Consider the following 14,469-nt stretch of genomic DNA (forward strand, 5'->3'; position numbering starts at 1 on the left):
TTAGATAGTATCTTTATTTATTTATTTATTTATTTATTTATTTATTTATTTATTTTATATATTTATTTTTGAGACAGGGTCTCACTCTGTTGCCCAGGCTGGAGAACAGTGGCACGATCTTGGCTCAAGGTATACATTGGTTGATCTCTAGTAAACATCTTGTACTTTGTACTCCATCATAGCTTCTGTTTCCAGAGATCCCCCCACCTGAGGCAAGTGGTTATAGTAGGCCCCCTGAAACCAACCCATAGATACTTTTGTTCATAAACAGAGACATTGACAGACACTTCTCATCTCAAGGCTTGAAACTTTTTTTTTTTTTTTTTTTTGAGTCAGAGCTTCACTCTTGTTGCCCAGGCTGAAATGCAGTGGCGTGATCTTGGCTCACTGCAACTTTTGCCTCCCAAGTTCGAGTGATTCTCCTGCCTTAGCATCCTGAGTAGCTGGGACTACAGACACCTGCCACCATGCCCAGCTAATTTTGTATTTTTAGTTGAGATGGGATTTCACCATGTTGCCCAGGCTAGTCTCGAACTCCTGACCTCAGGTGATCCACCTACCTTGGCCTCCCAAAGTGCTGAGGTTACAGGCATGAGCTACCACGCCCGACCAAGCTTGAAATTTGTATTTGTTTTACCTGAGTTCTTTCCTCAGGAAAGTACTGTCAGGCCTCTCAAAAAAAAAAAAAAAAAAAAAAAAAAAAAAAAAAGAGGATCAACTTTGGGAGGCCCAGGTAGGCAGATCACTTGAGTCAAGGAGTTTAAGACAGCCTGGGCAACCTAGCGAAACCATGTTTCTATTTAAAATACAATAAATTAGCCAGGTGTGGTGATGCACGCCTGTAGTCCCAGCTACTCATGGGGGCTGAGGTGGGAGGATGCCTTGAGCCTGGGAGGTGGAGGCTGCAGTGAGCTATGATACTGCCATTGCACTCCAGCCTCGGTAACAGAATGAGACGCTTTCTCAAAACAAAGTATCAAAGAACTGAAATTCACCACATCACCACATGGAGACAATGAGATGTTGGACCCCTTATTCATCATGATTGCTTCCTCGCCCCTCCCTAGTTTCTGTTTTCTTACTCATTGTTACATTTCTTCCCTGCTGTATATACCCCTAGTTTTTGTTGGTCTGGAAGATAGATTTGAGACTGAGCTCTCATCTCCTCAACTGCAGCACCCAATTAAAGCTTTCTTCCTTGGCAGTAATCATCATCTCAGTGATTGGCTCTCTGTGCGGTGAGCAGCAGGACCTAGACCAAACCCCTGGTGTTTCCGTAACATTCCCTTATCCTCAGGGGCTACATTCCAAGACTTCCAGTGGATGCCTGAAACCACAGATAGTACCAAACCCTATACACACTGTGTCATTCAATCTGATAACAGGCACAGGCAGGTAGTGACCACAGCATGAACATCCTGGACAAAAGGATGATTCATGTCCTGGGAGGGATAAAGCAGGACTGTGCAAGATTTCATCATGCTACTCAGAACAATTTAAAGTTCATGATTTGTTTATTTCTGGAATTCTCCATTTAATATTTTGGGGCTGTGGTTGATTGTGGGTAACTGACACCACAAAAAATGAAACCACAGATAAGGGAGGACTACTGTACAAGAACTAGGTGCTGTGTGCTCACCGCCATCGGGATGTCATTGATTCTAGGCCCTTTTACTAGACAGACATACATTTTAAAATCATGAGGTTGGCCGGGCGTGGTGGCTCACGCCTGTAATTCCAGCACTTTGGGAGGCCAAGTCGGGTGGATCACAGGTCAGGAGTTCAAGACCAGCATGACCAACATGGTGAAACCCCGTCTCTACTAAAGAATGCAAAAATTAGCTGGGTGTGGTGGCACGTGCCTGTAATCCCAGCTACTCAGGAGGCTGAGGCAGGAGAATCACGTGAACCCAGGAAGTGGAGATTGCAGTGAGCCGAAATCGCGCCATTGCACTCCAGCCTGGGCTAAAGAGCGAGATTCTGTCTCCAAAAAAAAAAAAAAAAAAAAAATCATGAGGCCAGGCAAGGTGGCTCATGGTTGTAATCACAGCACTTTGAGAGGGTGAGCCAGGCGGATAACTTGAGGTCAGGAGTTCGAGACCAACATGGCCAACATGGCCAAACCCCGTCTCTACTACAAATACAAAGTTTAGCGAGGTGTGTGGCATGCACCTGTTGTTCCCGCTACTCAGAAGGCTGAGGCAGGAGAATCGCTTGAACCCAGGAAGTAGAGGTTGCAGTGAGCAGAGATCATGCCACTGCACTCCAGCCTGGGTGACACAGTGAGACTCAGTCTCAAAATAAATAAATAAATAGATAGATAGAATTATTAGTTCATACTAATAGCTGTAGTCCAGTCCAACATCACATGGTTCTTCCACTCCCTCCCCCATAACATAACTTGTATTTCCCCTCTCCCACAGTGAGATTCCCGACTCCCAGTGTATTTATGCATTTTTCAGCATATTTACTCATTTGCTGAGTCCAATGATACACAAAATGCTTCAGAATTGCTACAGCAGTAGTGTTGATATCAATAATAAAACACTAACAAATGTTCAAGGTTGCTTTGCCATTATTTTTATCTATATAATATATCTTACTGAGTGTGCACAATGAGATTGCTGTGTCAAAAGTTAGTGGACTAATTCTTTTTATTCTACTGCATAGTTACATCTTCACTGTGATATGCAGTTATGTTATTTGTTTATATTGCATTTTCGTTTTTTCTCATATTCAGTTTTAGTTTTGAATATGTAAAATATTAATGTAATTAAAAGACAAAATATACACAAATATACTCAGAGAAGTGCCATTGCTTTCTTTCACATCCCATTTCCACCCATTCCTTTTAGGTCATCGACTTCTTTAATATCTGCAAAAATATATTTTGCAGATATTAGCTACTTTCTTATACAAAAGGTAGAATACTATATATAATACTTCACATCTTGCAAACACAAGATTTAAATTAAATTAAATTCTAACTTTAATTTAAAATTTGGAGATGTTTTTAAATTTTTATTTTTGTTGAGATTGAGTTTCGCTCTTTTCGCCTAGGTTGGAGTGCAATGGCGTGATCTCGGCTCACTGCAACCTCCGCCTCCTGGGTTCAAGTGATTCTCCTGCCTCAGCCTCCCGAGTAGCTGGGATTACAGGCGCCCGCCACCATGCCCAGCTCATGTTTGTATTTTTAGTAGAGACAGGGTTTCTCCATGTTGCCCAGGCTGGTCTTGAACTCCTGACCTCAGGTGATCCACCTACCTTGGCCTCCCAAAGTGCTGAGATTACAGGCATGAGCCTCTGTGGCTGGCCAAATTTGGAGATTTTAAACATGCTTGCTTGAAAGTCCTTTTTAGGTTGTTCCGTTATTTTCATATCCTCAGATATTGGGTCTATCTGGCCACATTTTGTGGTGCCCAACTTCCCCATAGATGTTATCATTTTGTTTGGGAGCTAATTTTCTATTTTATTTTGCATGCCCATCCCCATGGAGGTGGTTTCTCGGTTCTCCCATTCCTGGCTCCTTGAGTTAGCAAAAGCTCAAATCAGGGCTTCTTCCTGTAAGGTGTAGCAGTTCCAATGCCCATACTTACATGGCACAAACCAGGCATAGGTCTTATGTTAGCTTGAGTTTTCTGCCTCAGCTGCTGCTTCAGACAAGCAGGAAGATTCTGGTCCAATCCTAGTGGGTAGGCAGACCAGGAGGGAAGCACAGCTGTAAACCTTGCTTTCACACAGAGATCCTGGTGCCAGCCTCCTACCACATACTGGGCAAGTTTGGCCGCATTTCCCCATGGACTTGAAGCACTACCCTAGACTGCTCTTAGCTCACCACTCTGGTTTCTGTCTCTGTTCTGGACTGTGACAATTTTCAGTTTTCCTCTCACAGTTGATGGTCATGTACTTTTAAATATCTTCAAGACCTTCTAGATCATTCCTATGTGTTTGAAATAATATGGGGAGAATTAGACATATGCTCACTTCACCATCTTGATGTGAAACTATTTATCATGTATTCAACAAATATTTATTGGGACTCACTATGTGGCAAGCACTGGCCCAGTTTCTTGGAATACCAAAATAAACTAAAGAAATTATCATAGCTGATAAAAGCTCAAACTTCTTTCTCTTTATGCTTTGTTTATTAAGAATGTGCAATTTACCTTCATAATACAACAAAACCTTTAAAATACATTAGGATTGAGGCAGGGCTCAGTGGCTCCCGCCTGTAATCCTAGCACCTTGGGAGGCTGCAGCAGGCAGATCACCTGAGGTCAGGAGTTCGAGACCAGCCTGGCCAACATGGTGGAACTCCATCTCTACTAAAAATGCAAAAAAATTAGCCAGGCAGCCAGGCACAGTGGCTCACACCTGTAATCCCAGCACTTTAGGAGGCCAAGGTTGGCGGATCATGAGGTCAGGAGATGGAGACCATCCTGGTCAACATGGTGAAACCCCATCTCTACTAAAATACAAAAAAAAAATAGCCGGGCATAGTAGCACATGCCTGTAGTCCCAGCTACTCGGGAGGCTAAGGCAGGGGAATCACTTGAAGCCCAGAGGTGGAGGTTGCAGTGAGCCGAGATCACGCCGTTGCACTCCTGCCTGGCAACAGAGCAAGACTACGTCAAAAAAAAAAAGGAAAAATTAGCCAGGTGTGGTGGCATGCACCTGTAGTCCCAGCTACTCGGGAGACTGAGGCCCGAGAATGGCTTGAACCCGGGAGGCAGAGGTTGCAGTGAGCCGAGCTCATGCCACAGTGCTCCACCCTGGGCAACAGTGCGAGACATCATCTCAAAAAATTTATATATATATATATATGCCCATCTTGCCTACTTCTTCCTCCCTGCCACCTATACCTGGATATACATTCTCAACATAAAACAATCTTAAGAAAATAAAAGATCACTCTGAAGAGAAAGCTTTTCTTTCATTCTTCTAATCCTTCTCATCAATTGCACTGATGACACCCTCTGAGTCCTTAAATGCTAAAGTAGACCACATGAAACTGCTTCTGGAAAAAAACCCCACCACCTACTCAATACTCTACTACTCCCTGGGACCTCTTTTAGTGGAGATGGGAGCCTTGACTGTTTTAACGGTAAATTATTTTAAAGAATTCACTTGTGAGGATGAATTCTGGTTTCTGGGCAGACCTCTTACTTAGGCTGCCACCCTCCTGGCATTTTACCTTTGACAAACGTGTACTTAGGCGGTGCGTGACATTTTTCCCAATTATCTTGTTTTATATCTTTTTTTCCTCCTCTGGAAATGCTAAAATTAAATGCATTTTCAGTATCTGGTTCAATGCTGAGACAAAAGGCCTCCTCTGCTCTTTGATATTTAACAGGCTGATGTGCTGACTAACTCTGCAGCAGCCTTCTCTATTAGTTCAGTTGCTAAATATAGAAGTGGACATGGCGTCTGATAAAAGTAAGTTAATTAAACATTCCTTCTCATCCATTAATATTTTGGTTGTTCACTATTTAAGCACAAACAATATTATAGAAAAAGCAACTCAAAATAAAAGTACATATACATATTCAGAATATTTAAATGTAATACTCAACCATATTTTCTGTGAATTCAGAAGTGAAGCTCAAGTATGAAATTTTTTTTTTTTTTCAAAATGAGATCACACACATCATAGGTTAATGTTCCCTTTTTTAGAACTATGGGAGTTGAAGGAGGCTAGAGACCCACTGAGGAAGAGCCAGTTTAGACTTTGGACGTTTTTTCTGTTTGGGGTTAAATCATGATATTATGATTGTTTTGATCTCTTTGGGGTTAAATCATTCTATGGTAATTATTTTCTTGGTCTAGATTATCACATTCAGACTTGTCCCCTATAGGCTTATGGTAAAAATATGCACAGCTCCTCTCAGCTTGAGATTAAGTTATGCTTAGAGTTGGCTTAATATTAACAGCAGTTGAATTCTGAAGAGTCAGATGATTTATGTTGTTCATTGATTAATGGGCTTGGCAAAATTGAACAAAAATGGAAGAAAATGAATTCGTGACTTGTTTTCTAGACTGGAATGATTTAGGAGTGAGAGCCGTGCTTGGTCGAGATTAGGCCTATATTTGGGAATCGCGTAAGAAGTGCTTCTCTATAAAGCTTGTTAAGAAAACAGCATGAAGTAGAAGACAGCGACTGAAATTACTAACACTGTCTCTTTTCTGTCCCCCTGCAAAAATAATTTTCAGCTCAAATAGTACACTGCTAATTGCTACAAATGCAATGCAAATGTAGATAGTCTGAATTCTGTGCTTTTTAAAACAAGACAGGAATAAAGAAATAAATAACAATAAGTAGTGTTTGTTGATGTGCCTGGCAGTGTTTTAACTGGTTTTCATGTATGATCTCATGTAATCATTACAGTAACCTTATGGGATGAGATACTATATTATCCTATTTTACACATGAGAAAAGTGGTCACTCAGTTCTTAAAAGGAGTTACCAGTATTTAAACCCAGGAACTCTTACTACATTATGCTAGAATAGACACACTTATTTTCATGTATGTGTTCCTGATCCCACTGTACATACCTTTTTCTTTTTTCTTTTCTCTCTCTCTCTCTTTTTCTTTCTTTTTGAGACAGAATCTTGCTCTGTTGCCCAGGCTGGAGTGCAATGGCACGATCTTCGCCTCCTGGGTTCAAGCAATTCTCCTGCTTCAGCCTCCCAAGTAGCTGGGATTACAGGCACCCGCCACCCTGCCCGGCTAATTTTTTGTGTTTTTAGTAGAGAGAGGGTTTTGCCATGTTGCTCAGGCTGGCCTCGAACTCCTGACCTCAGGTGATCCACCCACCTTGGCCTCCCAAAGTGCTGGGAATTATAGGTGTGAGCCACCGTGCCTGGCCCACTGTACATACATCTTTTAGAGATGTTGGATCATAACTTGCCATTGAGGTACATAATAATTATTTGGGGGCAATTGTTTTCCCCATAGATCAGCAAGATTCCCTTCTCCCTGCCACTTTGTATACGTCAGTGAATGGAAGGTTCAGAACTCTAACAGAGATTGCAGCCTAGAGGAGTTCTTGGCAGAACCCCTTTAGCTTTCACTCAAGCTGATATTTAGTAATCATCAGATAATGATCCACATTGGTTTCTCTGACATCTCTTGGGAAGTTTCTGCCTTAACTGCTGATCTGTTTCAAAGGTCTGAGCAGATTCCACAGGTGTGCACACACACATGCACATGCACACACACGTGTGCAAACACACACACGCGCATGCGTGCACACACACACCCACACCCCATTCAGAACCCACAGTTCTCTGAGGGCCAGGCAATAGGCTCGTCCACAGCCAAGTACTGGGGCCTCACCTGCTCACTGCTGCTCCTCTCAGGGGAGACCTGTTTGTATCTTGTATACTCAAGAGGATGGACGCCATTGACACTAGTGACATCCAATGACAACTTCTTTCGCATTTGAGTCACTGAGTCAAAGGCTTGCTCTCTTCTGCACAGAGGTGTTACAGAGTTCTCAAGACATCATGTAAGATGGAAACACTATAGAACTCCTGGTGCTTGCTTCCATTGTCCTTGTTTTATCCTAAGGAAACTGTCTCTTGCAAATGAGGCATTCCTAAGCTTTGCCGTTCCAGGTCCTCCTAGTGCCAGCCTACTTCCAGAGGATACTTAGGGTCCCTGATCCAATTATCAACTAGTCAATGCATTAGTAAGTGTGTATTTACTTATTCCTATATGCCTAGCACTATGCAGTCTGCTATGGAAGACTCAGAAGAGACACAGTTAGCCTTCTGTATCTGTGAATTCTGCATCCGTGGATTCAACCAACCACGAATGGATTTTTTTTTTTTTTTTTTTTTTTTGTTAAAGACAGGGTCTTGCTCTATCTCCCAGACTGGAGTGCAGTGGCGTGATCTCAGCTCACTGCAACCTCCACCCAGACTCAAGTGATCCTCCTGTTACCGGTAGAGGGTCTTGACCACAAGTTGTCCAGGTTCTTTGCATTTTGAACAAAAAATTGGACAAAATGCACAGCAAAGCAAGGAAAGAATGAAGGAACAAAAGAATGAAAGCAGGGATTTATTGAAAATGGAAGTGCACTCTACAGTGTGGGAGCCAGCCAAGCAGTGGCTCAAGGGTCCTGATACAGAACCTTCTTGGGTTTGAATACCCCCTAGAGGTTTCCCATTGGCCACTTGGTGCTCACCTCATGTAAATGAAGTGGTAGCCTGCGATCAGGAGTGAAGTAACAAAGGTCACATTCCTGCACAAAGATCTGATTGGTTGCAAAAAACAACCAATCAGAGGTACTTTAAATTTCTCATCTGCCCATGCAGAAAAGGTGAGGGTTTGCAAAGGGAGTCGCCTCTGGTCCTTTTGTTACTTAGGCATGGAAACTTAGGGTTTTCTTTTCAATTTCGATCTAGGAAGTTGACGTGAAACAGCCCTAGGTTTCTGCCTCCAGACCTATTCTCCTTCTGCACTCCCACCTCAGCTTCATGAGTAACTGGGACCACAGGTGGGTGCCGCCACTCCTGGCTAATTTATTTATTTTGGGACATGGTCTCACTCTGTTGTTGGGGTCTATTTCTGTATGGGGAAATAGACCCCAACCCCAGTTCACTGTCACATTGTCCTGTTTTTACACCCTCGGAGTGCCTGTAACTATCAGAAATGATCTTCTTTGTTTACTTACCATCTCTTTCTCCCACTAGCATGTAAGTGGCACAAGGGATTTTCGTCCTTTTTGTTCACTGTGCTATCCCAAGTGCCCAGAACAGCACCTGGCAACTAGTAAGCACTCAAATCAATATTTAATGAATGAACAGATGATTAAGGACTAACTTACTTGTGACCCAGATATATAAATAAATCATAGCGGTTTGTAAGAAGAGGAGAGAAACAAAAGAAAGAAAAGAAAGAAAATTTTGAAGAGGAGATCAGATATAAACTGGGAGATAGAGTAAAACAATGAGGATTCAGAACACATTTTATTGTTTCTAGGTATAATCAGTCTGATTTGCTGTGGCTCTTTTGGATCCTCTGTCAGTTTGTTACTTTTTTTTTTTTTTTTTTTTTTTTTTTTTTTTTTTTTTTTGAGACGGAGTCTCGCTCTGTGGCCCAGGCTGGAGCAGTTTGTTACGTTTTAAAAGCCTAACTACATCAATGGGGGTGCCATTCAAGCAAGAAAGTCCTTTGAAAATATAGAATAATTAGCCCTCCTCTAACTTTGTCTGTTTTATAAATAATGCTCTTGGCATTATTAAGAAATTGACAACTAGACCAGACAAGGTGGCTTACGCTTGTAATCCCAGCACTGAGAGGCTGAAGCGGGTGGATGGCTTGAGCCCAGGAGTTCGCGACCAGCCTTGGTAACAGGGAGAAATGAAACCCTTTTGCTACAAAAAAAAAAAAAAAAAAAAATTACTGCACATGCCTGTAGTCCCAGCTGAAGTGGGAGGATCACCTGAGCCTGGGGAGGTGAAGGCTGCAATGAGCTGTAACAGCACCACTGCACTCCAGCCTGGGCAACAGAGTGAGACCCTGTCTCAAAATAAATAAATAAATAAAAATTTTTAAAAAAAAAAGAAGAAAAGAAACAGTAATTGACAACTAATTAGCTGTTTACTAGCTTTGGGCAGTAATGATTTTTCCAAACTTCAGTCTCAAAACTTCAGAAAGGGATTATGTTAGCTTAGGAGTTACAGATGCAAAGGGCCCCCCAGGGTCAGCAGGTCATACAACTGATGGAAGTGAGCCTACAGGAGGACCCCGAGAAACTGGATGGAGTGCACATGCCCCCAATATGTGCCATGCTGCAGTGTAGCCCTGAGATGGCCAGGTTTACCCACTTTTTCAAGAAAATGCAGAAATCCAGATTTTTATGACTTGTAAATGTTGGCAACTAATTTAAATAGTTTTGAAATACCACCAGGGCCAAGTAAAACATGTCTACAGGCTGAACTTGGCTCACAGACCCCTGTCCTGGATTTCTAAGGTTCTTTCCAACGTCTCAAATGCCTCCCGTCTATGAAATTTCTTTTTAAAAGTTGACACAAAATCTGAGTAAACATTCTAAAACCCTGACTAGCATAAAAACCTCTTTTAAGATAAAAAATATTGTTTCAAGTAAAATAAATGTTCACTGTATACTTGATTTCTGGCCAATAACATACTAGATATTTTGATAAAGTTGTTTATTATTTAATTAGGCATAAAGCAAGGAGAACCAGCAATTCAAAGAGAGAGGACTATGCTAAGTGTTTGTCTTAAGGGAAAAATAGAGAAGAGGAGGGACTGACTTCTCCAGGTGAGGAGTTGGTATGAATTTATGTCCACTGCAAAATCAAAACTCATCCAGAACATTAACTGCAGAGTCCATATCTTGGTCCTTGAGAAAATTTTAATCTGATTGGATCTGATTTTCAGTTCATTAAAGAAAACGGGATGTTTAATGCCAACACTCAGGAATTTTCCACGTTTTTAGAGAAAGAACTATAATTATGGAAATACCCAGTCACTCGAGGAGCATATTAAATACTTTAACTATTAGCAGACAGGTTTCTGGAACAACCAAAGTAAACAGTTTCACATTAACTTTTCTTAGATACGATGGTATTGGCTTAGAATTTTTATGATAATCTTAAATCCATTAGTGAGGTCAATTGTTTCCACATTACCAAAACGTACTAATGGGATAATTTTTTAAACCCTTGCTACTATGCTGGACATTGTAAAACACTGGAAGCCCTGAAACAACAACCTAAAAATATGTATTAACCACTTTTGATTTTAAACTTTGATTGATCATGGTGATTTTTTGTATCTTATCCAAACTGTTATAGTAACAATCTGAAAATAAAATTAAGAAAATACTTCAGTTTACAATAGTATCAAAAAGAGTTAATTGCTTAGAAATATATTTAACAAAAGAGATGCAAAACTTCTATTCTGAGAAGTACAAAACATCCTGCAAAGAAACTAAAGAAGACCTAAATAAATGGCAAGATGTTCCATGTTCATGGAGCAAAAGATTTAATATTGTTAAGATGCCAATATTCCCCAAACTGATTCATAATTTAATACAATCCCTATCAAAATTCCAACAGCAGTTTTTGCAGAAATGGCAAAGCCAATCCTCAAATTCATTTAGAATCACGAGGGGCCCTGAATAGCCAAAACAATATTGAAAAGGAAAAATAAAGTTGGAGAACTCATGCTTCCAAATATCAAAACTTACCACAAAGCTACAGTAATCAAAACAGTGTGCTATTGGAATAAGGACAGACATATAGAACAATGGAATAGTATTGAGAGTCAAAAAATGAACCAATAAGTCTATGATCAACTGATTTCAACGTGGATGCCAAGTCCATTCAATGGGGAAAGAAAGAATAACCTCTTCAACAAATGCTGTGATACCTGGATCTCCACGTGCAAAAGGAATGAAGTACTGATACAAGCTACAACATGGGTGAACCTTGAAAACGTTATGCTAAGCGAAAGAAGCCAGTCATTAAAAACTTACATATTTATGGGTCCATTTATGTGAAATGACCAGCTAAGCTAATTTGTAGATACTGAAAGTAGATTATTGTTTGCCTAGGGCTAGAGAGTTGGTAGGAAATAGGGAACACCTACTAATGGCTACAGGGTTTCTTTTGGGGTGATGAAAATGTTCAAAATTGATTTTGGTGATGGATGAACAATTCTATGAATACTAAAAACCGTTGAACTGTATGTTGTTTGTTTATTTATTTATTTATTTATTTATTTATTTATTGAGGAGTCTCACTCTGTCACCCAGGCTGGAGTACAGTAGCATGATCATAATTCACTGTAGCTTCAAACTCCTGAGCTCGAGCAATCCTCCCACCTCAGCCTCCCGAGTAGCTGGGGCTTCCACAGGTGTGTACCACCAGGCCTGGCTAATTTTGTTGACTTTTTAGAGATGGGGTCTCGCTGTGTTGCCCAGGATAGTCTTGATCTCCTGGGCTCAAGTGATTGCCCCGCCTTGGTCTCCCAAAGTTCAGGGTGTCAGACACGAGCCGCTGCTCCTGGCCTAACTGTATCTTTTAAATAGGTGAATTGTCCGGTATTTGAATGATATCTCAATAAAGCTGTTAAAATGTGATGGTATTCTTCCATACTTACAGAAATATAAGATGCATTTATTTCACAGGCATTGGTAGAGTACCTACTATATGCCATGCACTGTGCTAGGTGCCATTGAAGCCAAAACAAAATTTTATATCACTACTGTCTCAGAGTTTATAGTACAGTTGTGTGTATCAATAACTGGAAAACATGAAGAAAGCCAAGACTGAACCCAAGGAGGCACCAAAAGTTATGATGAGAATAAAGTCAATTCTTAATGGAGGAAGTACCTTTTGGGGCTTTGGAGGGTAGCGGGACTTTGACAGGTACAGGTCAGTGAGAAAGGCAATTCTAGCTGTGTGAGGTGATTAGGGCAGGATGGGGTGGCAATGCACAGGAAGAGCAATGGAAGTGAGATGCACCTATTGTGTTTAGGAAGTGTCAAGTACCCTCGTTGGCCCGGAGGTAATAACTGAAGTGTAGTAACCCCCTAAAGCAGTGCAGGTAGGTTAGGCCGTATCCTAGAGGGCATTGAATGCCATGCTAAAAAGTTTGGACTTATCTCACTAGGCAAGAGAAAAATAATAGGAAGGCTTCTGAGCAGAGGAGTCACATGAGCAGAGCTGTGCTTTAGACAACACCCTCATCCCCTACCCTACCTTCACTCCCACCCTCTCCCTGAATCACATGGTGCTCATTATACATCTCCTCAAACGAGACATCTGAGCACATGAATTTGAGAGGCTCATGAATTGAAGACACCAGGCACAGAAGAGGCTGAAATGCCAACACAACAGGGATTAAGAGAAGATCTTAAAACCCTCCAGAGAATCAGTCACACAACATACAAAGGAGAATCCGAACAGTATCAGGCTTCTCAAGAGCAATGCTATATGCTACAAGATAACTGAGCAATGCTATAAAAATGTGAGAGAAAATCATCTTCAACACAGAATTCCATTCCCAACTACAGTACTCATCAAGTGTGAGGTTAAAGACCTTTTCACAAATGCAAGAGATCAGAAACTTTCTCTCTTGTGCATCCTACTTAGAGACTACTGGAGGATATGCTCTAGCAAAACAAGGGAATAAAACAAGTCTAGAGAACAATTGGGGTTCAGGAAACTGGACCCAACCTAGGAGAGTGGCATGGGACAAGATCAGGATGGCAAGTGTGCGTGTGCAACAGACCTAGAGAGCAAGCAGTCGAGATTCGCACAGGAAGATGCTAGGCCCTAGAAAGGTCATGTCTGGGCCGGGCAACGTGGCTCACACCTGTAATCCCAGCACTTTGGGAGGTCGAGGGGGGCTAATCACAAGGTCAGGAGTTTGAGACCAGTCTGACAAACATGGTGAAACCCCGTTTCTACTAAAAATACAAAAATTAGCCAGGCGTGGTGGCATGCACCCATAATACCAGCTGCTCGGGGGGCTGAGGTGGGAGAATTGCTTGAACCTGGGAGGCAGAGGTTGCAGTGAGCTCAGATCGTGCCACTGCACTCCAGCCTGAGTGACAGAGTGAGACTTCAACTTAAAAAAAAAAAAAAAAAAAAACAGAAAGGTCGTGCCTGAAGAAGCAAAGGGGGACTCGAGAGAATATGGAGAAGCTATAAAGAATTTATGATAAGTGGATGATAGATAAACAAAACTAAACTAAAGGTAATTAGAGGTTCCAGGAAAAAAAAAAAAGACAAGAAAAGAGGCCGAGGCGGGCAGATCACGAGGTCAGGAGTTCGAGACCAGCTTGACCAACGTGGTGAAACCCCGTTTCCACTAAAATTACAAAAAAAATTAGCTGGGCATGGTGGCGTGTGCCTGTAACCCCAGCTACCTGGGAGGCTGAGACAGGAGAATTGCTTGAACCCAGGAGGCAGAAGTTGCAGTGAGCCGAGATTGTGACACTGTACTCCAGCCTAGGCAATAGAGCAAAACTCCTCTCAGAAAAAATAAAGAAAAGAAAAGAAAAATAAGCATAGTATATTACTTGACGGCTCCACAATAAGTGTTGTCAACATAGTTGTAATAGTGTAAATACCTGTTTTATTTTAAAACACAATACAAATATATAGTGAAAGATTGGTAGATCTTCATCTTTCTAGTGCCCTTCTAGCATAACAAGAAGTCAATTCATGAAATGGATGAATCTAGAAACGGCAATAAAATCATACTGTAAAGGAATGTGGTCATAATTACGATTAAAACAACAGCTAGAAGTATTTAAGTGGTTGCTTTTGTGGAGCAGAACCAGGGTATGGTAAAGGTTGGGTAGGGGGATTGTGGTTTGTCTTTCTTTCTTTCTTTTTTTTTTTTTTTTTTCTTGAAACAGAGTTTCATTCTTGTCACCCAGGCTGGGGTGCCATGGCTTGATCTCAGCTCGCTGCAACCTCTG

The sequence above is a fragment of the Piliocolobus tephrosceles genome, chromosome 12 (assembly GCF_002776525.5).
Source record: "Piliocolobus tephrosceles isolate RC106 chromosome 12, ASM277652v3, whole genome shotgun sequence".
Taxonomy (NCBI): domain Eukaryota; kingdom Metazoa; phylum Chordata; class Mammalia; order Primates; family Cercopithecidae; genus Piliocolobus; species Piliocolobus tephrosceles.